The 23,865-nt window shown below is 36.8% G+C and overlaps 1 pseudogene; it reads right to left on the bottom strand.

The window, feature by feature from the left end:
• Positions 1 to 23,865, bottom strand: part of LOC149195552 (putative serine carboxypeptidase-like 23) — a 50,506-nt pseudogene that overhangs the window by 8,974 nt on the left and 17,667 nt on the right.

Here is a 23,865-nt window from a genome sequence, read left to right as displayed (position 1 = left end):
CAATCACCTACATCAAAACTTCTTTCACTGCGATGTTGATCTGCCTGTTGTTTCATTCTATTTTGTGCCAACACGAGGTTATCCTTTAAGAGTTGGAGGACTTGTTGTTGATGTTCGATGTGATGTTCCACTGCCTGAACCTTAGAATTTTCTCTTAAATATGATGTGATGGATGGTGGTTGATACCCATAAAGTGCCATAAATGGGGTCATTTTTGTTGCTGTATGGAAGGAAGTGTTATACCACCATTCAGCCAGAGGCAACCATTTGACCCATTGTGTCTGTTTATCAGATACAAAGCAACGAAGATATCCTTCCAAACATTTGTTTACTATCTCAGTTTGCCCATCAGATTGAGGATGATAAGATGAGCTATGAGCTAACTGAGTACCAAGACAAGAAAATAATTTTGTCCAAAAATTTCCAGTGAAAATGGGATCTCTGTCACTTACAATAATCTTTGGGTTTCCATGTAGCTTTTGAATTGTTTCCATAAATGCAGTAGAAACTGTACTGGCTTTAAATGGATGTGATAATGCACAAAAGTGTGCATACTTGGTAAGTCTGTCAACTACCACCATGATGACACTCTTTCCCTCAGACTTGGGTAAACCTGTGATAAAATCCATTGAAACCTCCTCCCAACGTTGGCTTGGAATGGATAAAGGTTGTAATAGACCCGGTGTCTTAATTGTTTCAACTTTATTTTGTTGGCAAACCAAACATTCCGCCACAAACTTTTGAATATCTGATTTAAGGCCATCCCAAAAAAATTCCTTCTTAACCCTGTGGTAAGTTTTTAAAAATCCTGAGTGCCCTCCTAAGGGAGAAGTGTGCAATTCCATAAGAATCTTTTGTTTTAGCTGGGAATTCTTACAGAGGTATAAGCGATCTTTGTACCATAACGAATCATTTTGCCAGCTAAATGTATCAGAAGTACTGGAATCTTGTTGTAGCTTTCGAATAAGTGCCCACACTTCTTCGTCATTCTTCCATTCCTCCCTTGCTTCGTTTATCCAATCTGGTTGGATAATAGAAATGGCACACAACAATGCTTCCACATCCTCATCCTTTCTTGAGAGTGCATCTGCCACCACATTTTGCTTCCCTTTTTTGTAGATGATTTCAAAGTCATAACCCAACATCTTTGTGACCCACTTTTGTTGCTCTTCAGAGGATAATCTTTGTTCTAAAAAGTATTTAAGGCTATCATGATCCGTTTTTACCTTGAAGTGTCTTCCCATTAGGTAGGGTCGCCATTTCTTAAGTGCATGGAGTATTGCCAACATTTCCTTCTCATAAATAGCTTTGCTTAAAAACTTTCCCTTGATTGGACGACTTTCAAAAGCAATGGGTCTTTCATCTTGCATTAGAACAGCACCAATTCCATTTCCTGAAGCATCACATTCCACAATAAAGGTTTTTGTGAAGTCCGGTGTAGCTAAGACCGGTGCTTGGCACATTGCCTCTTTAAGATGTTCAAAGGCCTTTGTTGCTTCCGAAGTCCATGAAAATGAATCTTTCTTCAATAATGTTGTTAGAGGTGCTGCTATTCTCCCATAATTCTTAACAAACTTGCGATAATACCCTGTCAACCCAAGAAATCCTCGCAGATGCTTTATGGATGTGGGGATTTTCCATTCCTTAATGGCTTTAATTTTGCTAGGGTCTACCTTAACTCCTTCATGAGATACAATATGACCCAAATATTCCACCTCCTGGACTCCAAAGAAACATTTGGATCTTTTTGCATATAATTGTTTCTCCTCCAATAGTTGTAGCACCCTGTCAACATGTTCAACATGATCCTTCCAAGACTTGTTGTAGATTAGTATATCATCAAAAAATACTAACACAAATTTTCTAAGGAATGGTTTGAAAATTGAATTCATCAAACCTTGAAATGTTGAAGGTGCATTGGTAAGGCCAAAAGGCATGACCAAAAATTCATAATGACCCTCATGAGTTCTAAATGTCGTTTTTTGAATGTCTTCAATCTTCATTCTGATTTGATGATATCCCGAACGAAGATCCAACTTGGTGAAGTAAATTGATCCATGCAATTCATCCAGTAATTCATCAATGACAGGAATGGGGAACTTATCTTTAATAGTGAGCTTGTTGAGCTCCCTATAATCTGGACACATGCGCCATGATCCATCCTTCTTGTGCACCAATACTACTGGAGCTGAGAAAGAACTTTGACTCGGTTGAATTATACCAGCCTCTAGCATTTCTGCAACCATACGTTCAATTTCACTTTTTTGGACATAGGGATATCTGTACGGCCTGATGTTTGGAGGAACACTTCCTGGAATCAGATGAATAGCATGATCATGATCACGCATAGGTGGGAGACCTTTGGGAGTCTCAAATACCTTGGAATGATTGTCCAAGACTTTTTGGAGATCTGGAGAAATAGATGATTCCAATGTGGAAACATCTAGCGAACATAATTGTGCAATTACACCTCTTTGCTCCTTTTTTAGAAGCTTTGTCATACCATTAGAGCTGATTATCTTTCCTGGTTTCCCTGCAATACCCCTTAATTCAACTTCCTTTCCTTCCGAAGAAAATTTGATGAAAAGTTCTTGAAAATTAAAAGCTATTGTACCCAAGGATTGTAGCCATTGGACTCCTAGTACAACATCAGCACCTCCCATTGGAATGGAAAGCATTGGGCTAGTCAATACATATTCTCCCATGGATAGCTTGATATTATGGCACTTTCCAGAGCAATTTATTGTTCCTCCATTTGCAATCATCACTTGACACTCTGGTGCTGGATATAGGAAGCAATTCAATTCTTTTGCTACCCTACAATGAATAAAATTGTGGGTGCTTCCTGAATCAATCAACACTATTACCTTTTTCTTCTTGATTTGTCCTTCTATCTTGATGGTTTGAGGAGTGGTAATTCCCGCCAATGCATTACAAGATATGGTCGGATTTATTTGTTCTTCATCTAGGCTTTGTTCCTGGAATATATCCTCTTCTTTTGACCTTTCTTGCTCCTTTTCTTCTTCCTCTTCACAATCTATGTAGAATAATTTCTTCTCAGCACACTTATGACCTTTTGTGTATTTGCTATCACAATTGTAACAAAGCCCTTTTGCTCTTTTTTCTTCCAATTGTTGTGGTGTCAACCTTGTAGGTTGTGGAAGACTATGGGCAACAACACTTCCGTCTTTATAGTTGTGAATGGTATGCTTCCTAGTTGCCATAATTTTGCTTTCCATTTTTCTTGCTAACCTGAATGCCTTCTCTAATGAATCAGGTTCCCAAAGGCGCACATCATGTTGGATATTATCCTTTAAAGACCCTATGAACACATCAATCCTATGCTCCTCTGGAATATCTTTTACCCTTATGTTCAATTTTTGGAACTCCTCAATGTGCTCCATTATTGAACCCTTTTGTTTGAGACTTATCAATTGGCTAAAAAAAGTGTTGCTTTTTGTATCCTCATAATGTGCTATCAATTCTTCCGTAAAAATTGCCCAAGTGATAAATTGTTTACGAGAACAAAGCCATTGATACCATACAAACTGATTTGGTTCCAAATATAAAGTTGCCATACGTACCTTTTGTGTGTTTTGCACATTATTGAGATCGAAGAATTGCTCCATCTGTAATATCCATGTGGCGGGATCCTTGCCATCAAACTTCCTCATATCGATTTTTGGAACATGGTGAGTCTTCGATCCAACATTAGAGTCTATGGAATCATGATTAACATTTCTTTTGTTCTCATCATGAGTTTCCTTTACTACCTTTTCACCATTAGTGACCCTTTCTTGTAGCAAGTTCTTCAATTCTTCCATGTCTGTCTTCAAATCTATCTTCAAATTTACCATCGAACCCTCCATCTTAGCTTCCATGCCTTTTATCTTAGATTCCAAGCCATTTATCTTAGATTCCACGCCACTTATCTTAGCTTCTGTTAGCTTTTGTGAGCGTGACATTTGTTGCACTTGTTCTTGTAATTTTGATATATCATGTAGCATTTCTTCCTCTTCTTCATGAGTCATGCTAGAGCTTTCAGGTTCCTTACTAGGTGTTTGCATTTTCTTTCCTCGGGGCATCAGTTACCGATAATAATGCTTTACTATGCCCTTTGAATTCCGTTAAACCAAGCTTAGATAAAAAATTAAAAAAAAACTACACACCTTTTTTCACTTTATAGAAGCCTGATATTGAATCTGATGTATCTCTGTAATTTCGGATCATCCAGTTCTGAAATTGCTACCTGTAGTAGCCTTCTGTGTCCTCTTTCCAATGCCACAAGTCTGAGCCAAATTGGATTCTCCAAGGAAGAGTTATGTGAAATCTCCCACAGTGACTTGCTTTTAGACTGGTTCAGTAGAGCGAACTTGTACGACGTGCCACGAGTCACTGTTTCAACCTTTTAATCTGAAACACACACACAAGAAACTACAGTCCGTCCTCTTTCTGTAACTTTTTACGAAATTTCAATCCGATCCTCAGAGAGAGAGTTATGACGATTTTCCCCAGGTCACCTGTTTTGAATGTAATTCAGGAGTCTGCAAAAAGACCAACTTCCTCAGATCATATCTCCGAAAATATCACGCGAAAAGCTCTGAAATTTGGACCCAAGGTTCAGCGCCAATTCTTCTCAAATGGGTTTTTTTTGCGACTTCTGAAACGTCACAGAAATAAAGTTATAGCGAAAATTCCACGATGACCTGTTTGGAGCAGCGAAACCCTAGAATCCAAAGCTCTGATACCAAATGTTATGAAACCAGCTCAAGAAAAGATAGAAAAGATAGATCAACGCCTTAGAATTCAGCCTCTTCGAGGGGACAACCTCCTTTACATTACATAAATGAACAATTCTTGGATGATACAAATGACAAAACCTCCTTTCTATATATAGGAGTCTAAGGAGTCACAATATAATCCAGCCGACCTAACAATAATAATATAAAGCCACAAAAATAACAATAGAGGGATTCTATGGGGCACATAAATAACAATATGGGGGTAATAGGGGCACAACAATATAAATAAGGGGTATAACTACAATAGTAATGGGGTAATCACTAGTATTATAGGGACCCAACAGACTCTCTCCTTATCTTAGTTTTGTATGTGGATGATCTCCTGATCACCGGCAGCTCGGCTTTAGCCATTGCTGCAGTCAAGAGAACCTTGCATGATAGGTTCTTAATGACGAACATGGGTCCATTACACTTCTTTCTTGGTCTTGAGATTAGCCAGGATGCCACAGGCATTAAACTCTCTTAGGCTAAGTATGCGCAGGATCTTCTCTGGACATTTCACATGACTGACTGCAAGCCAGCACCGACTCCTTTTCTGTTTGTGGTATGCCTTGAGGATGGAGGTGACACTCCATTAGTTGACAGTACTCTCTACCAACAGCCAGTGGGGATCTTACTGTACCTCACCCACTCCAGACCAAATCTCTCATATGCAGTAGGGGCAGTTTCTAGATATATGCAAGAGCCACATGAGCTACACTAGAAATATGCCAAGCACATCCTCCAATATGTGCAGGGCACCATCACCTTCAGGATTCAGTATGCAGCAGGCACTCTATTGAGTCTCCTTGGCTTCACAGATTCTGATTGGGCGGGCAATAGTTTTGATCACAAGTCCACCTCTAGATATCACTCAGTCTAGGGTCTGGCCCTATCTGTTGGTCGAGCAAGAAGTACGTTGCTATTTCTCTCTCTTTAGCTAAGGCCTAGTATAGAGGAGTAGTCAACATCACCATTCAGGCTCTCTGGCTACAACACTTCCTCACTGAGTTGGGCGTCCAGTTCCACCATCCCACTGTCATCTAGTGTGAGAACTAGAGCACTCTCAAATTTTGTAGGGATCCAGTACAGCGGCAGCAGATGAAGCACATAGAGATCCATATGCACTACATCAGAGACTTAGTACATGATCGGGTCATTGATTTGCAGTTCTGTCATTCAACAGAACAGACTGTAGACATCTTCACCAATACAATCACTCAGCAAAAGTTTCACTCTCTGTGCGATCGTCTTGGGTGAAGGACGCAGTTGCTTAGCAACTGTCTTTTCTTCTTCTTTTCTTTCGATTACATTATATTTTGAGGGGGGGGTTTTCCCACAAAGTTTACCATCTTTCCTCAATTTTAGTACAAGTTGCACTATATTTTGGTGACCTTTGGCCTTATTTGCCAGATCCCATTTTCTATTTTTCCCCATAGTGGTGTTCAAGGGGGGTGTTGGAGGTATTACACACCTAGGAACTTCATTATTGGCACATGCAGAAACTTAGTTAGAGCATTCACTGACACGAAAGGCTTCAAAATTCGAATCTTCACTAGATTGGTGCCTTTGACTATCGATGCATGCACGTGACTACATGCAATATCCTTTTTGCATGATTTACTCCTTCATTTGCTCCTCCTTTCACTCCACAACTGGCTAGGTCTATTCGAAACTTATTGTAGGTGTCGAGTCCTCTCATTGATCACCACTATGGTGCATTACCTTGGAATATTCACCCAGTGATGCGTATTTGTTGACTCTCATGTAGTATATCATGAGCATAGTAACCTATTTTCTGTTAATCAATAATTCTTTTTGTTCTTTCGATTTCTTTTTGGTGTTTTTTCTCGGCAAAGTTGTGTGTTCAACCTTTACTAGCTAGATTCATCTATGCAAGCTTTCTAACACATTTACAAACAATTATTCACCAAAAGGCATTTTCTCAGGTGACGTGTCCTAGATGGTCTTCCTCGAGAAGAGTAAAGGAGTAGTGCATAAGTGAAGCGTTGGTGTGATGAGAACTTGGGCTAACATGGAATCCAACTAACGAGAGGTCCGCGAAGGAAATATTGACTCCCTCCGAAAGGATAAGGTATGTGTACTCTTAGAAAGCACTAGGGACAACCTTTAACAAAAGTAGGGGATGCCATTTAAAGTGAATATTCATGTCTCAGAGTCTGTCTCGTGGAAGGTAAATTTACTGTGTACTTTTGGATAGGTAGGGTTGTTATGTCTCAATAGATGAGGAATTGTGCACCAAGAGAGGGACCCAAGCCTCATGGTCTAGTCGTATTGTAGGAAACGGATGGGGGAGCTAATAAGGTGTCTATTAATGGAATATGTTAGCTGTGGTGGTTCTAGTTTAAATGTCGGGGCTTATATATATATATATATATATATATATATATATATATATATATATATAGAGAGAGAGAGAGAGAGAGAGAGAGAGAGAGAGAGAGAGAGTTACGGTCTCCATCATTTGGTATTAGAGCAGATCCTCCATCTACTCCAAAAACAATTTGTTGGCCATGGCACATAGATTTGGACGAGATGCAAAAGGTGTTTAGAGAGGAGAAAGGGCTAGATAGCCAATGCTGAAGTGATGAGAGCTATGCAGTAGTTGGAAGAAAAAATTGCAGTCATGGAAACTAGCAACTAAAGAGAACCTAAAGCTGGAGATGCAAGTAACAACAAAGAGGAATCTTCACACGAAGAAGAAATTGAAGATCTTATAGAAGACAAAATATTAAAGGAAGTTCTAGAATCTATCAAAAAGGTGAAGAAAAATCTATCTTCTTACATTGGCAGCATGAATCTAGAGGAGCTCATATACTCGATCACTGAGATGGATAAGTTTTTTTGAATATGAGGAGATGGATGAGAAGGCGAAAGTTAAGTTTATTGCCACCAAATTGAAGAGACATGAAACTTTATGGTGGGATGGCGTAAATGTTGAAAAAATAAGGAAAAATAAGCAAAAGATTAAGAGTTGGGAAAAAATGGTTGTGAAGCTTAGAGGAAAATTCTTGCCAAATTACTATTAACTCACTTTACTCAAAGCACATGCAAAATATGATGTAGAGATTGATGATTATTATGTAATACACATAAGAGTTTTATAAGGTGAATATTAAGGTTGGATATGTAGAGGAGCCCATAAAGAAGATAACTAGATATGTAAATGGTCTCAGGCTGGACATCCAAGGTGAAATCACCGTGTTATCATCCAGAATTGTGGAAGAAGCATACCCGTTAGATTGGAAGAATAAGGAGAAGCTTGCAAGGAAGCCTTCTTGCCAAGGAAGAAGTATTACTAGAGGAAGAGGACAACAGTCAACTAGAGGAAGATCTACAACATAAAAATATGGAGATAGTAGCTCAATTCCAAAACGAGAGTAAGAGGGAGACTTCATAGGCTGAAGATCCTTTTCCAGAGGATGAGGAAGAGGTAGAGGAAGAGATATTTGTTGCTACACGTATGGCAACCTTGGACATATGGCATATGAATGCATAGAAAATAGGGATGCAAGCCAGAGAAGTGTTGATGTTTCCCTAGTATAAGGAGGGGAACCAAAGGTACAAGAGGCAAAAAATGTACCAGAGATAGGAGAGTCTCTATTACCTAAGAAAGTGTTCTTGAAGTCAAATAAGGAAGTTGTTGAACCATCTTAGAGAATGACTTGGTTTATAACTATTTTCAATGTCCAAGGAAAATGTTGCAAGATGGTGATTGATAGTGGCAACAAAGACAACTTGTTGTTTACATATGGGCTAGAGAAGTTAAATTCAAAGAGGATGAAGCATCCAACACCTTATAATGTGTCATGGATTCAAAAGGGCCATCAATTTTTAGTGAATGAACAGTGTGAAGTGGAGTTGCATATATGCAACTATAAGGATAAAGTCCTATGTGATATCATGCCCATGGATGTGTGCCACATTCTATTGGATAGACCATGATAGTTTGATAGAGATGTTCTACATGACAGGGAGAAGAGCCAAAATACAAGGTTGTATACATCATTACCAATTCCAGATAGACCATGGGATTCAATAAGCATGGACTTCATATTAGGTTTCCCAAAAACTTAAAAGGGTAATGATGCAATATTTGTTGTAGTATATTTATTTTAAAAAATGGTCCATTCCATTACTTGTTTTAAAACCAATGATGCTACCCGCGTTACTAACTTGTTCTTTAGAGAAGTGGTGAGATTACATGGAGTGCACAAGAGCATTGTGTTAGATAGTGTTACTAGATTCTTCGTGAATTTCTACAACAATCTATGGAAGAAATTAAGGACAAAATTGAGCTTTCGTTAAGCCTATCATCCTCAGACGGATGGATAGACCAAGGTAGTTAATAGGAGTTTGGGGAATACCTTGAGGAGCCTAGTTGGAGATCATCCCAAGCAATGGAATCAAGTGCTTTCCGAGGCTAAATTTTCCTATAATGATTCTCCAAACATAATCACTAGTTGGATTCCTTTTCAGATTATGCATGGGATGCATCTAAGAGGAGTGCATGACTTGAGAAGAGTCAAACGAAAGAAGTTCAACAAGAGAAGACTTTGTTACAACTATGCAGGGGATCCATGAGAAAGTAAACAATGGCTACAAGAAAGCAATCTCAAATACAAGTCCAGAGCAGGTCTCAAGAGGAAAGAATAGATCTTTGAAGTGGGAGACTTAGTATTGGCACATTTGAGGGAAGAAATATTTCCTAAAGGAGATTACAATAAACTGAAATTAAAGAAAATTGGTCCTTTTAAAAATCCTTCAAAAATTTCCTGTCAATGCTTATGAGATAGAGTTGTCGCCAAGGATTGACATATGTCCCATCTTCAATGTGGCAGACTTATATAAGTGTCATCTAGGAGAAGAGGTGCAAATTGTAGATGAGAGTGAACAATGACAAATTCAAAGGAAGAAACAATTACCAGTAATTGTGCCTTTACAACTAGAGAGGATTTTAGACAAAATACTAATTAAGAATACCACAGGAAAGGAATACTAAAAGTATTTTATCAATTGGAACGACCATCCAGTAGCTAATGTAACTCAGATGACTTCCACATTAGTATAGAAAAGTGGTAGAACTGTTGGATACCTCATGAGCAAGATCCCATGGAGATTTTTTTGTTATGTGGGAGTATGATGGAGGGGCATCCGTAAAACCAATTTGATCGAGAGGTCAAATTTTTTTACCAAAGTAATTGGTTCTTCAATGAGTGGATTGTTAAGATAGAGTTTTCTTTTAGTTGCTTTGTAATTCATTAAATTTATCTATTTTTTATAATTAGTACAATCATGCCAAGTTTAGGCTCATCCAATCCTATTTTCAAGGATTTGCAATGATGCCAAAAAAATGTGTATATTTAAAGTATTAATAAATAGAAGAGCAGAGAGTGTGGTGTGCGAGAATGGATTTAATTAGTTTAAACCAGTCCTTCTACAATTATATTTTTTTCATCCTTGCACACACACACACACATATATATATATAGTAAGTGTTTTATAGGTCTGTGTTACACCCAGGTTTTATTTGAATTCTTGTAATCAAAGATAGAGGTGCCCAAACCAACATAATGGCCTTCACATAATCCTTCATTAAGAACCTAGTAGCTAGAGCTGAGCCGGAGTGTACAAGAAGAAGAGACAAAACTTACTTTAGTTCTTTTTTGGACAAGAGTTTGTCTGTTGACAGAGCCCATGGAGATGATATCAATTTTCAATCAATAAGTATTCATTAAAAGGAAATTTCTAGGGTGACATGTCTTAAAGGGTCTTGTCAGAAAGATCAAACGAGAAGTACATAAAGGAAGTGATTCGGTGGCAAGGACCCAGGCTAATGTGAAATCCATCCAACGAATAAAGCGTTGGGGCGACACAAAGTTTCTTTATTGGCACATAACTAATGAGGGGCATGCGAAGGAAATACTAACTCCTCCAGGAAGGATGGCGCATGTGTACTTTTAAGAACAATAAGGTACAATATTTGACAAAAGGCAAGGACAATATTTAATGTGAATATTTAGGTTCTAGAGTGTGTCTCCCATAAGGTAAATTTATTGCGCACTTTTTGATAGGCCAGGGTGATGTAACATCGAGGTGACTTGTCTCGAAAGATGATGAATTGGGAACAAAGATAGGGACCCAGGTCTCATGGTTGAGTCATATCACGGGAAACAAGAGGAAAGTTTAAAGCAATGGAGCTAATAAGGTGTTGCGGTAATATATGATATATGCATGCTTGGTCTTCATGGCTATGATAAAAGGCTTGAGCCAATGGTTTTTATGAAAAGGTAATCCCCTCCTCTTTTTGAATATATATATATTTGGATCCGAGGGCTATATAATAGAAGAGGTGCCACACTAATATATGATATATGCATGCTTGGTGACACAAAGTTTCTTTATTGGTGCATAACTAATGAGGGGCGTGGGAAGGAAATGCTAATTCCTCCAAGAAGAACGAGGTATGTGTATTTTTAAGAACAATCAGGTACAGTATTTGACAGAAAGCAGGGACAACATTTAAAGTGAATATTTATGTCCTAGAGTCTGTCTCCCATAAGGTAAAGTTAGTGCGCACTTTTGGATAGGCTAGGATGATGTAAGGTCGGGGTGACTTGTCTCCGAAGATGATGAATTGTGCAAAAATATAGGGACCCAAGTCTCATGGTTCAGTCATATTGCAAGAAATAGGAGGAACGTTTAAAGAAATGGAGCTAATAAGGTGCCACGTTGATATATGATATATGCATGCTTGGTCTTCATGGCTATGATAAAAGGCTTGAGCCAGTGGTATTTGTAAAAGGTAAGCCCCTCCTCTTTTTGAATATATATATATATATATATATATATATATATATATATATATATATATATATATATATATATATATATATATATATATATATATATATATATATATATATATATATATATATATATATATATATATATATATATATATGCGGGAGACAGGAGGAACGTTTAAAGAAATGGAGATAATAAGGTGCCATGTTGATATATGATATATGCATCCTTGGTCTTCATGGCTATGATAAAAGGCTTGAGCCAGTGGTATTTGTAAAAGGTAAGCCCCTCCTCTTTTTGAATATATATATATATATATCTGTGTGTGTGTGTGTGTGTGTAGATATTTGGCTCTGAGGGCTATATAATAGAAGATATCGGTTGTGGTGGTCCTAGTTTAAGTGTTGGGGCTTGTATAAATTTTATTTTTATATAAAATTCAGGCCTACACCACCATTTATGTGGCCTCATGGTTCTTCTATTCCTTGAGTTTACTAACTACTCCAATATTCAAACCTCTCACCCCTGTGGATCGTCATCTACCCCCATTATCTTAGTCCTGCCTCTTCTTGTGTAGCCTCTCCTTAGTCCAACTTCCCCCATGCGTCGACATCCATGACATGACAACTTGCTCGCTACCACAAGGGCTATAATAACCATAATAGTTTTGTTAGTTCTCAAGCCCATTTCTGGGCTCAGGATTTGGTCTGACATTATCATGCCAAGACTACATCATAAATTCAAGAAGATTTTGATTGATAATGGATCTTAGTTTCATCTTGAATTTATCATAATGGATGATGCTCATAACATGAACAATGAAGTTTTAACATCGTTGGCAAACTGGCTACTAGAGAGAAGGCACACTCGAGGGTGCGAAAACAATATTACATACCATTGGCCTATATTGGCACATGAAATCACTACTTGGTAGGATTCTCCATGAGAGAACAAAAAGGCCAACCAAGAGGTTTTATTATATTTTGATGAGATATAGATACAACATAGAGATATCGTTGAAAAATTAGCCCACATAGATGTAACTCTAGCTAGTGACAGAGGACTTCCAGATAACCTACAAGCCCCTCCAATAGAGGCTTCTATTTTGTCTTGATATGGTTTTACTAGCTTATAGTCTTATTATGCATAAAGGATACTCTATATTTTCTCGTTTATTCAAATTGCTATACATAATATGTTATTAATTGGTTTCTTATAAGACCAATTAAAATAGTTTCTAGTCTTTTTAATGATAGGATTGACGTTTCAAAAGAATCAACTAACATAGCTAACATGAACTTTATTGCGCACCGAGAGAGTGACCCAAGTCTCCTGGTCTGGTCGTATTGCATGAAACAAATGAGGGAGCTAATAAGGTGTCTATTAATAGAAGATGTTGGTTATGGTGGTTCTAGTTTAAGTGTTTGGGCACTTATATATATATATATATATATATATATATATATATATATATATATATATATATATATATATATATATATATATATATAGTCTCCATCAGTTAGTATTAGAGCAAATCCTCCATTTATTCCAGAAACAATATGTTGACCATGGCGTGCAGATTTGGACGAGACGCAAAAGGAGTTCAGAGAGGAGAAAGGCCCAGATAGCCAATGCTAAAGTGATGAGAGCTAGGCAACAGTTGGAAGAAAAAATTGCAGTCATGGAAACTAGCAACTAAAGATAACCTGAAGTTGGAGATGCAAGTGAGGAGGAAGAAGAATCTCCAGAGGAAGAAGCAATTGAAGATCCTGTAGAAGACAAAACATTAAAGGAAGTTCTAGAATCTATCAAAAAGGTGAAGAAAAATCTATCTTCTTACACTGATAGCATGAATCTAGAGGAGCTCATATACTCGATCACTAAGATGGATAAGTTTTTCGTATATGAGGAGATGGACAAGAAGAATAAAGTTAAGTTTATTGTCACCAAATTGGAGAGACATGAAACTTTGTGGTGGGATGGCGTAAAGGTTGAACAAACAAGGAAAAATAAGAAAAAGATTAAGAGTTGGGAAAAAATGGTTGCTAAGCATAGACGAAAATTCTTGCCAAAGTACTATCAGCTCTCTTTATTCAAGCACATGCAAAATTTGATGTAGAGATTGATGATTACTATGTAGTAAACATAAGAGTTTTATAAGGTGAATATCAAGGTTGGATATGTGGAGGAGCCCAAAGAGAAGATAACTAGATACATTAATGGTCTCAGGCTGAACATCCAAGGTGAAATCAGTGTGCTATCACCCAAAATAGTGGAAGAAGCATACCCATTAGATTTGAAGAATAAGGAGAAGATTGCAAGGAAGCATTCTTTCCAAGGAAAAACTACTACTAGAGGAAGAGGACAACAATCAACTAGAGCAAGGTCTACAACATAAAAATAAGGAGATAGTATCTCAATTCCACAATGACAATAAGAGGGAGACTTCATAGGCCAAAGATCCTTTTCTAGAGGATGAGGAAGAGGTAGAGGAAGAGATATTTGCTGCTATAGGTGTCGCAAGCTTGGACATATGACATATGAATGTGTAGAAATCAACGATGCAAGCTAGGGAACTGTTGTTCCCTATTATAAGAAGGGGAACCAAAGGTACAAGAGGCAAAAAATGTACCAAAGACAGGAGAGTCTCTATTACTGAAGAAAGTGTTCTTGAAATCAAAGAAAGAAGTTGTTGAACCATCTTAGATAATGACTTTGTTTCTAGCTATTTTCAATGTCGAAGAAAAATGTTGCAAGATGGTGATTGATAGTGGCAACAAAGACAACTTGGTGTTTACATATGTGGTAGAGAAGTTAAATTTGAAGAGGATGAAGCATCCAACACTTTATAAGGTATCATGGATTCAAAAGGGTCATCAACTGTTGGTGAATGAACAGTGTGAAGTGGAGTTGCAGATAGGCAACTATAAGGATAAAGTCCTCTGTGATATCATGCCCATGGATGTGTGCCACATTCTATTGGATAGACCATGATAGCTTGATAGAGATGTTCTAAATGATGGGGAGAAGAGCCGAAATACAAGTTTGTATAGATCATTACCAATTCCAGATAGACCATGGGATTCAATAAGCATGGAATTCGTATTTTCTTTCCCAAAAACTCAAAAGGGTAATGATGCAATCTTTGTGGTAGTATATTGATTTTCAAAAATGGCCCATTCCATTACCTGTTTTAAAACCAATGATACTACCTATGTTACTAATTTGTTCTTTAGACAAGTGGTAAGATTACATGGAGTGCACAAGAGCATTGTGTCAGATAGCGTTACTAGATTCTTTGTGTATTTCTAGAGAAATTTGTGGAAGAAATTAAGGACAAAATTGAGCTTTCATTAAGCCTATCATCCTCAAACTGATGAATAGGCCAAGGTAGTTAATGGGAGTTTGGAGAATATCTTGAGGAGCGTGGTTGGAGACCATCCCAAGCAGTGGAATCAAGTGCTTTTCGAGGCTAAATTTTCCTCTAATGATTCTCCAAACATAATCACTAGTTGGATTCCTTTAAATATTATGCATGGGATGCATCTCGGAGGAGTGCATGACTTGAGAAGAGTAGAACAAAGAAGTGCAACAAGAGAAGACATCGTTATAGATATACAAGAGATCCACGAGAAAGTAAACAATGACTACAAGAAAGAAATCTCAAATATAAGTCGAGAGCATGTCTCAAGAGGAAAGAACAGATCTTTGAAGTGGAGACTTAGTATTGACACATTTGAGGGAAGAAACATTTCCTAAAGGAGAATACAATAAACTGAAATTAAAGAAAATTGGACCTTGTAAAATCCTTTGGAAATTTCCAGCTAATTCTTATGAGATAGAGTTGTCACCAGGGATTGACATATCTCCCATCTTCAATGTGGTAGACATATATAAGTATCATCCACGAGAAGAGGTGCAAATAGTAGTTGACATTGGACACTCACAAATTCAATGGAAGAAACAATTACCAGCAATAGTGCCTTTACAACTAGAGAGGATTTTAGGCAAAATACTAATTAAGAAGACCACACGGAAGGAATACTACAAGTATTTTGTGAAATAGAAGCACCATCGAGTAGGTTATGCAAATTTGATGACTTCCACATTAGTATAGGAAAGTGGCAGAATTGTTCGATACCTCATGAGCAAGATCCCATGGAGTTTTTTTGTTATGTGGGAGTATGGTGGAGGGGCATCCGTAAAACCAATTTGATTGAGAGGTCAACATTTTTTACCAGAGGAATTGGTTCCTCAATAAATGGATTGTTATGATAGAGTTTGTTTTTGGTTGCTATGTAATTCATCAAATTTATCTATTTGTTGTAATTAGTTCAATGATGCCAAGTTTGGGCTCATCCAGTCCTATTTCCAAGGATTTGGAACGATGCCAAACATATGTATATATTTAAAGTATTAATTAATAGAAGAGCAGAGAGTGTGGTGTGTGAGAATGGATTGAATTAATTTAAACATGTCCTTCTGCAATTATATTGTTTTCATCCTTGCACATATATATATATATATATATATATATATATATATATATATATATATATATATATATATATATATATATAGTAAGTGTTTTATAGGTCTGTGTTACACCCAGGTTTTATTTGAATTCTTGTAATCAAAGATAGAGGTGCCCAAACCAACATAATGGCCTTCACATAATCCTTCATTAAGAACCTAGTAGCTGGAACTGAGCCAGAGTGTACAAGAAGAAGAGACAAAACTTACTTTAGTTCTTTTTTGGACAAGAGTTTGTCTGTTGACAGAGCCCGGGGAGATGATATCAATTTTCAATCAATAAGTATTCATTAAAAGGAAATTTCTAGGGTGACATGTCTCAAAGGGTCTTATGAGGAAGATCAAACGAGGAGTACATAAAGGAAGTGATTCGGTGGCAAGGACCCAGGCTAATGTGAAATCCATCCAACGAATAAAGCGTTGGGGTGACACAAAGTTTCTTTATTGGCACATAACTAATGAGGGGCATGCGAAGGAAATACTAACTCCTCCAGGAAGGATGGCGCATGTGTACTTTTAAGAACAATAAGGTACAATATTTGACAAAAGGCAAGGACAATATTTAATGTGAATATTTAGGTTCTAGAGTCTGTCTCCCATAAGGTAAAGTTATTGCGCACTTTTTGATAGGCCAGGGTGATGTAACGTCGGGGTGACTTGTCTCGAAAGATGATGAATTGGGAACAAAGATAGGGACCCAGGTCTCATGGTTGAGTCATATCACGCGAAACAGGAGGAAAGTTTAAAGCAATGGAGCTAATAAGGTGCCGCGCTAATATATGATATATGCATGCTTGGTCTTCATGGCTATGATAAAAGGCTTGAGCCAGTGGTTTTTATTAAAAGGTAATCCCCTCCTCTTTTTGAATATATATATATTTGGATCTGAGGGCTATATAATAGAAGAGGTTCCGCACTAATATATGATATATGCATGCTTGGTCTTCATGGCTATGATAAAAGGCTTGAGCCAATGGTTTTTATTAAAAGGTAAACCCCTCTTCTTTTTGAATATATATATATTTCGCTTCGAGGGCTATATAATTGAAGATATCAGCTCGGGTGGTTCTAGTTTAAGTGTTGGGGTTTATATAGTTTTTCTTTTTATATAAAATTCAGGCCTACACCACCCTTTATGTGGCCTCATGGTTCTTCTCTTCCTTGATTTTACTAACTACTCCAATATTCAAACCTCTCACCCCTATGGAGCGCCATCTACCCCCATTCTCTTAGTCCTGCCTCTTCTTGTGTAGCCTCTCTTTAGTCCAACTTCCCCCTTGGATCGACATCCATGACATGACAACTTTCTCGCTACTGCAAGGGCTACAATAACCATGATAGTCTGGTTAGTTCTCAAGCCCATTTGTGGGCTTAGTCTTTGGTCCGACATTATCATGCCAACACTGCATCATAAATTCAAGAAGATTATGATTGATAATGGATCCTAGTTTCATCTTGAATTTATTATAACGGATCATTCTCAACACATGAACAATGAAGTTTTAACATCCTTGGCAAACTGGCTACCAGAGAGAAGGCACACTCAGGGTGCCAAAACAAGACTTACACACCATTGGCCTATATTGGCACATGAAATCACTACTTGGTAGGATTCTCCATGAGAGAATACAAAAGGCAACCAAGAGGTTTTATTATATTTGGATGAAATATAGATACAACATAGAGATATCTATGAACAATTGGCCCACATAGAAGTAACTCTAGCTAGTGACAGAAGACCTAGAGACAAGCTAGACAAGCTACAAGCCCCTCCAATAGAGACTTCTACTTTGTCTCGATATGTTTTTACTAGCTTATAGTCTTGTTATGCATCAAATATGCTATCTATTTTCTAGTTTATTCTGATAACTATACATAGTATGTTATTAATCAGTTTCTTATAAAACCAATTATAATAGTTTCTGATCTTTTTAACAATAAAATTTGATCTTTGAAAAGAAACAACTAACATAAACTTTATCATTGTATATTACTATTATAATATTTTTAGATTCAAAATCTCCTATTATACTGTTTCTATGATATACCTACTGGTAAAAATATCACTAAATTAAGAAAAAAAAACAAAATTAACCAAATATACATCAAATATAAATAATTATGATTATGCTTAAGATTCTTCTTAATTTTTTAAAAATAAAATTGGGAAAATAACACATAATACTCGTCATTCTTATTGATTGAAAATTATCCATGTTCGGAGATCTTCTTTCAGATTTCAAACGTGGACAGACAGTAGCAAACACTGTAGATTATCCTCGGACTCTATGCCTGAATAATTATTCAATGATAATGTATTGTATATTAGAAACAGCACCAAGAAATTGGGTCAAAGAGCATAATTATTTCAATCTACCTATTTTATCTTATTAGATAAATCGCATAAGGACGTTGGTGGTTATTTTATCTAATCAGATGAATCGCATAAGGACGTTGGTAATTTTTATTTTATCTAATCAGATGAATCGCATAAGGATCCTATGTACAGAGAACAGAATTTGATCATATCTACAGAGAACAGAATATGACTGTTGATTTATTTGTCCAAAAAAATAAAAATAATTCCTAATAAAAAAATTTAATTCAAAATTTTAAAATCTTGTCAAAATTAAAAATGACAGTGTCACTTTTATACAAGAGAATTTTGTGTTTCTTTTTGTAATCATGTCAAAATTAAGAATCACAGTGTCACTTTTTGTGAGTAAGAGATTCTTTTTGTCTATAAAGAAGGGGTATCCAATTTTTTTAGTCTGGATGAATAACTTAGACTAGCATGCAAAACTATCTAGAAGATTTAAACGCAGTAGATAGGATAAATAAACTTATATGTATTTGGGCTGGGTAGAAAAATACCATGGAAATATGGACCTATGAAATTATAGGTTCTCTTTTATTTTATAATGATAAGAAGTGTTTTTTTCCTCTGAAAAAATAGAAAGAAGCAGCACCGAAAAATTCCATACTAGAAAGGGTCCTAGTTCCGACATTGCTCCATATCCAAATGACGAACATCCAGGCCCTGCGTTGGGATTACCTGTTTGTGAGTCACGACGAAAAGTGGACAATAGAAAACCAGATCAAAAGTAAAAAAAAAAAGAGCCAATATTAAAATCAATTCACCGCCATTAAGCCAGAGAACGAGGGGCTGCTTTGAGGCATCGCGTACGGCCTCCGTGAAATAATAGAAAAGCGCTCTGCCTGCATTGGCGTCAACTGTTACATATCCTGAGTATTGTCTAAATTTGATGCCTTCTGGCTGTCCCGGGAGGCCATGGGGGAGATAATGGGCTTCTTGCAGGTGACCCTCTTCTGTATCTGTCAAATATTCGGAATCATTCTTAAAACTAATCAGGGCGTCATCGAAATCCCATTCTGTAGTCTGTACGTTATGGCCCCTATATCTTCGATCATTGAGCCGCGAACGCAGTGCGTCTCCTTGAGTAAACCTCTGATGAGCGGAAGCAAATGCCGTGTGCAAAATGACATAGAAGATTAAGAAGTCAACTGCCAATACCATCCCCATCTTTGGCGAAAACAACTATGGAAACGGCTGCAGAACTTACGATTTCGAACATTTCCTGAAATGGGATGTATCATTTATAGCTGGAGGGTGTCCATGCCTGCCCAACATGGTCCTCGCGAAAGTCCGACAGAGATTAACATGCAAGTTTGACCATTAATTCGGTTTTGCCCACCTAAACAAACTAACTGAAGTACGAGAGCGATTAACATGCAATTTTGACCATTGCAATTAATTCCCTTTTGCCCACCGAAACAATCTAACAGAATAACAGAAGTACGAGAGCGATTAACATGTAAGTTTGAGTTTTCCAAATAATTTTTTTCCTGGCAACCAAACAAATCAAGAATGGAGGCGACAAAACAAACCAAGAATGGAGGTCAATGAATTGTTTAGACGATTAAAAAGACAGTACCAGTATTTGAATTAGGATGAAATGGATTTAACACTATTAAAAACTTGGTAGGCATCCAAAATATTGAAGTTTAACAATTAACCTAGATTTACAAAAATCCATGCTAGATTTTATCAAAATCTTGCCAAAATTTCCATAATTTTCAGAGCAAAAAAAGAAACTAATCAACCAAAATACAAAATATGAAAACCATTAACATTAACATGCAAATTTGACCTTTCTCAATTAATTCAATTTTTTAACAACAAAACAAACAAACATGAGTACAAGCTATTAATAAGCAAGTTTGACCTTTCCAATTAATTCTTTTTTCTGACAACAAAACAAACAAACAGATGTACAAGCTATTAACAAGCAAGTTGGAAATTTCTAATTAATTCTGTTTCAGAAAACAAAATCCCTGCCAAACCAATGTAATTTAAATTTACAAAAATCCCTATTTTCATTTATTCATTTCTCTCTTAGATAGATAACTCTGCATATTCTTTATCTAGATATGCTGTAAATTGAATCAATCCATTCTCTCGACAAAAACATTAAAATAATAATGGAATCTATCAATTTAAATTGAAAGATCAATTTTCATAATATATTTTTATATATTTTATATAATATATTCATATAAAAATTCATAATTTTATCAAAATCTTACTAAAATTTCCAAAATTTTAAAAACAACCAATAAAAACTAACCCACGAAAATACAAACGATGAACATGAAGTTTGACCTTGCTCAATTGATTCCCTTTCTCACAACAAAACAAACAGACAAAAATACGAGAGCGATTTACGTTTCACAGACAAAATAAACAAAGAGAAGAGCCACAGCGATTAACATGCAAGTTCTTTCCTAATTGATTCCCTTTCGCGCAACAAAACAAACAAACAAAAGTAGCGGAGAGAATGACAAAGTTTGACCTTTCGAATTAATTCCCTTTGGCGCAACAAAACAAACGAAATAATTATTTCACCTACACACGGGTTAATTTAATTAATTAATTTATTAACTGATTGGTACTGAAATCGGTGTATTATTTATAGTAGTTGTGCAGGTTGTGCAACGTCCAAGGGAGATTAACCTGCAAGTTTGACATTTCCAATTAATTCCCTTTCTCTCATCAAAACAAAACTATTATTCTTATTTTTATTTTTATAGGAGTGTTTATTATGTCACTCCCACAACAGTGAAATATTGGAACAGCATTGTGATATTAATCTGGTCCGTATTGCAATTTTTTGTGATATTAATCTAATCCGTATTGCAATTTTTTTTTGGCCCTACAAAGTCAATTTAGCTTTATTATTAGGAGAACGGAATAGGTTAGTATTGCCACAATGATTAGATAGTTTTTTTTAATATGGGTGGGTGAGTCTTTATAGAAGAAGCTGTATTAATCCGAGATTCACAATTTACATATATTTACAGAAGCGAGATTGAATTCGCAATGTGAAGCATGATTTGCACAATAAATATGCTGCAGGAGTAGTGGAGCAACATTGCTGCAAGAGCAACAGGGTACATGCAACGAGAGGTTTGAACCCGGGTGGGGAGGCCGCAAGCATCCGTCTCAACCGCGGGGCTAAATGCCCAAGTGCATGATTGGGATTGGGTTAGTTTATATTATGGTGTGTGGTTATAAGAATTTAAAAAGATTGGGTTAATTTATATTATGGTGAGTGGTTATAATAGTCTAGGAAGACTTCACATATGTACATTAGGTACATTATTCTATTTACATTATTCTTTGGGATCAATTAATATAATTTGTATTTGGTTTCTAGTTTATGTGTCTTATAGTGGTATCCCAGCGAGTAGCTGGTTCCACCATATTAATTAAATTGTGCAACTAGTTTTTTGCGAGATCTTCGAGGAGATTCTCAACGGACGTATTGTGACAGAACGAGCTTCTCTTTTAATCCTTGCTATGCGTGTTGGTTATTGAACTATTCAAACTAAAGGTGGAGGAGACCGGTGACCGTGAAGCGTGGTGATTGATGTTATCGAACCAAGACAACAAATGTCATTACATTGAAGAAAACGGGTTTCCAGTTCGATTAAGAAGCGTAATTCCATTAGCAACAAACTTTTGGAAGAGTTACGCGTTCTGCGAAATCGCCTTGGGATTTTGGTGGAAAGATCGACCTAGAGAAGTAATCATTGTAATTAATTGTTGATTTCAGCTCGAAGGTAATGACCTATTTTTTTTGGAGTGGTCTTTAAAGAGATTTTTTGGAAGCTTTTCTGGTGGGTTCTTCCGGTCAAAATTCGGCAGCAATTTATTGAAATCGCAAGTTTGATAGCTAATTTCTGCACAATCAAAGCGTCCCAGGGGTTTTTCAGGTGTTGAATCTAAATATCTAGTTAAAAAACCATTTTAAATAATACAAATCAAGATTTAACCTCAATTTTTTATGCCAGATTATGTCACCTAAATCTCTAAAAAGTCGCACTAAAGACAACTCCTGTTTTCTTGAGTGAAACAATAATTTTACGGTGATATCTTACCCTGTTAAACCCCATTTGTTGATAAGAACTTTTGTGACAACACTCATGTCTAGTTTAGTTGCAAATGGAACTGTTGTTTGAGTGCAAAAATTAGTGAATTTGATATAAAGTGTTTTATTAAATGGACAAAGGTGAAGAAGGAAGGCAATTGTTGTTGAAGTGAAATAGCAAGTTTCCTTGAATTGAAAATAATGAAGCAATGTTGTTTAATCACTCCCATTTAAAATGTTCTTCTCAAAATTGTGCACTCGAAGCGGTATGAATTTCAGAACGAATCTCATGTCGCAATCATTTTTTTTTGTCTTCTTGTGCCAAGTCAACCATCTAACTGTTAAAAAAAAATGGAGTTTCCTCTTATCTGGCCCAGAATAAAAATGTTCACATTCTTTATTTGATTGGTAGTATGTTATTTATATTTGTGCAACTTACATACACAAACACTCTTAAAAGCTGAAAATTTTTAATTGAAAATTTTGTTAGTTTGACAACGAATTATGTAATTTTGGGTAAAATGTAACTAGTTAGTTCTATATCGAAATGGTAGTTATGTAACGTAGGCGGCTGGTATAAAACTAGTGAACGCCTGAGAAATGTAATTGTGGAGAATCATTGTTGAATTAATAGAGATTCCAATCCCTTGCTCCGTGGATGTTTCCTTGACACCAAGTCAAGGTTTTACCACGTAAATCCTATGTGTTTATGCGTGTGATTGGTTTCAGTTTCTTTTCTTGGTCAATCTATAACTGAATGTGTGTAGTTTCTTTTCTCATTATTTCCGTCTTCGAACAACAACTAGTACCAAAGCCAGGTTGATTAAAAAAAATGCCCAAATGTTTTCGTGAAGCGGGCATTCAGATCCGAGGGAGTAGTAGAGCATTTCAACTTAAGTGGAGACCCGAGGAGAGACCTGGCAGTACCCTTGCTTCTCGAGATTGGCGTGATCAGCATTCGTAGAGGGAGATAGGTGGTGCAGAACCCCGGCTGCGATAAGCATTCGTAGAGGGAGATAGGCAGAGTAGAAACTTGGCTATGTTTGCAGAGTTCGTTTGCGGTAAAGGACACTTCTTGTGTGCCTGCGTCTAGTGTGAAGGGAGGTTGTGAAGACCAGACTCCAGTGCTGTCTACGTGCTGGAGTGTCAATCCCTTTCCCACTCATTTTCCTGTGTGAGGAGCACGTGTAAGAAAGGAAGGGTGGCCTGCATGACCAAAACCCTCTGCGTGAAGCCGTGAAGACCAAACTCTAGTGTTGTCTGTGTGC

This window comes from Pinus tabuliformis, chromosome 2_2 (genome assembly GCF_031772625.1).
Source record: "Pinus tabuliformis cultivar Carrire ecotype Pingquan chromosome 2_2, CPIR1, whole genome shotgun sequence".
Classification (NCBI taxonomy): Eukaryota; Viridiplantae; Streptophyta; class Pinopsida; order Pinales; family Pinaceae; genus Pinus; species Pinus tabuliformis.
The sequence above is the reverse complement of the archived record's forward strand: the minus strand, read 5'-3'. Positions and strand labels throughout refer to the sequence as shown.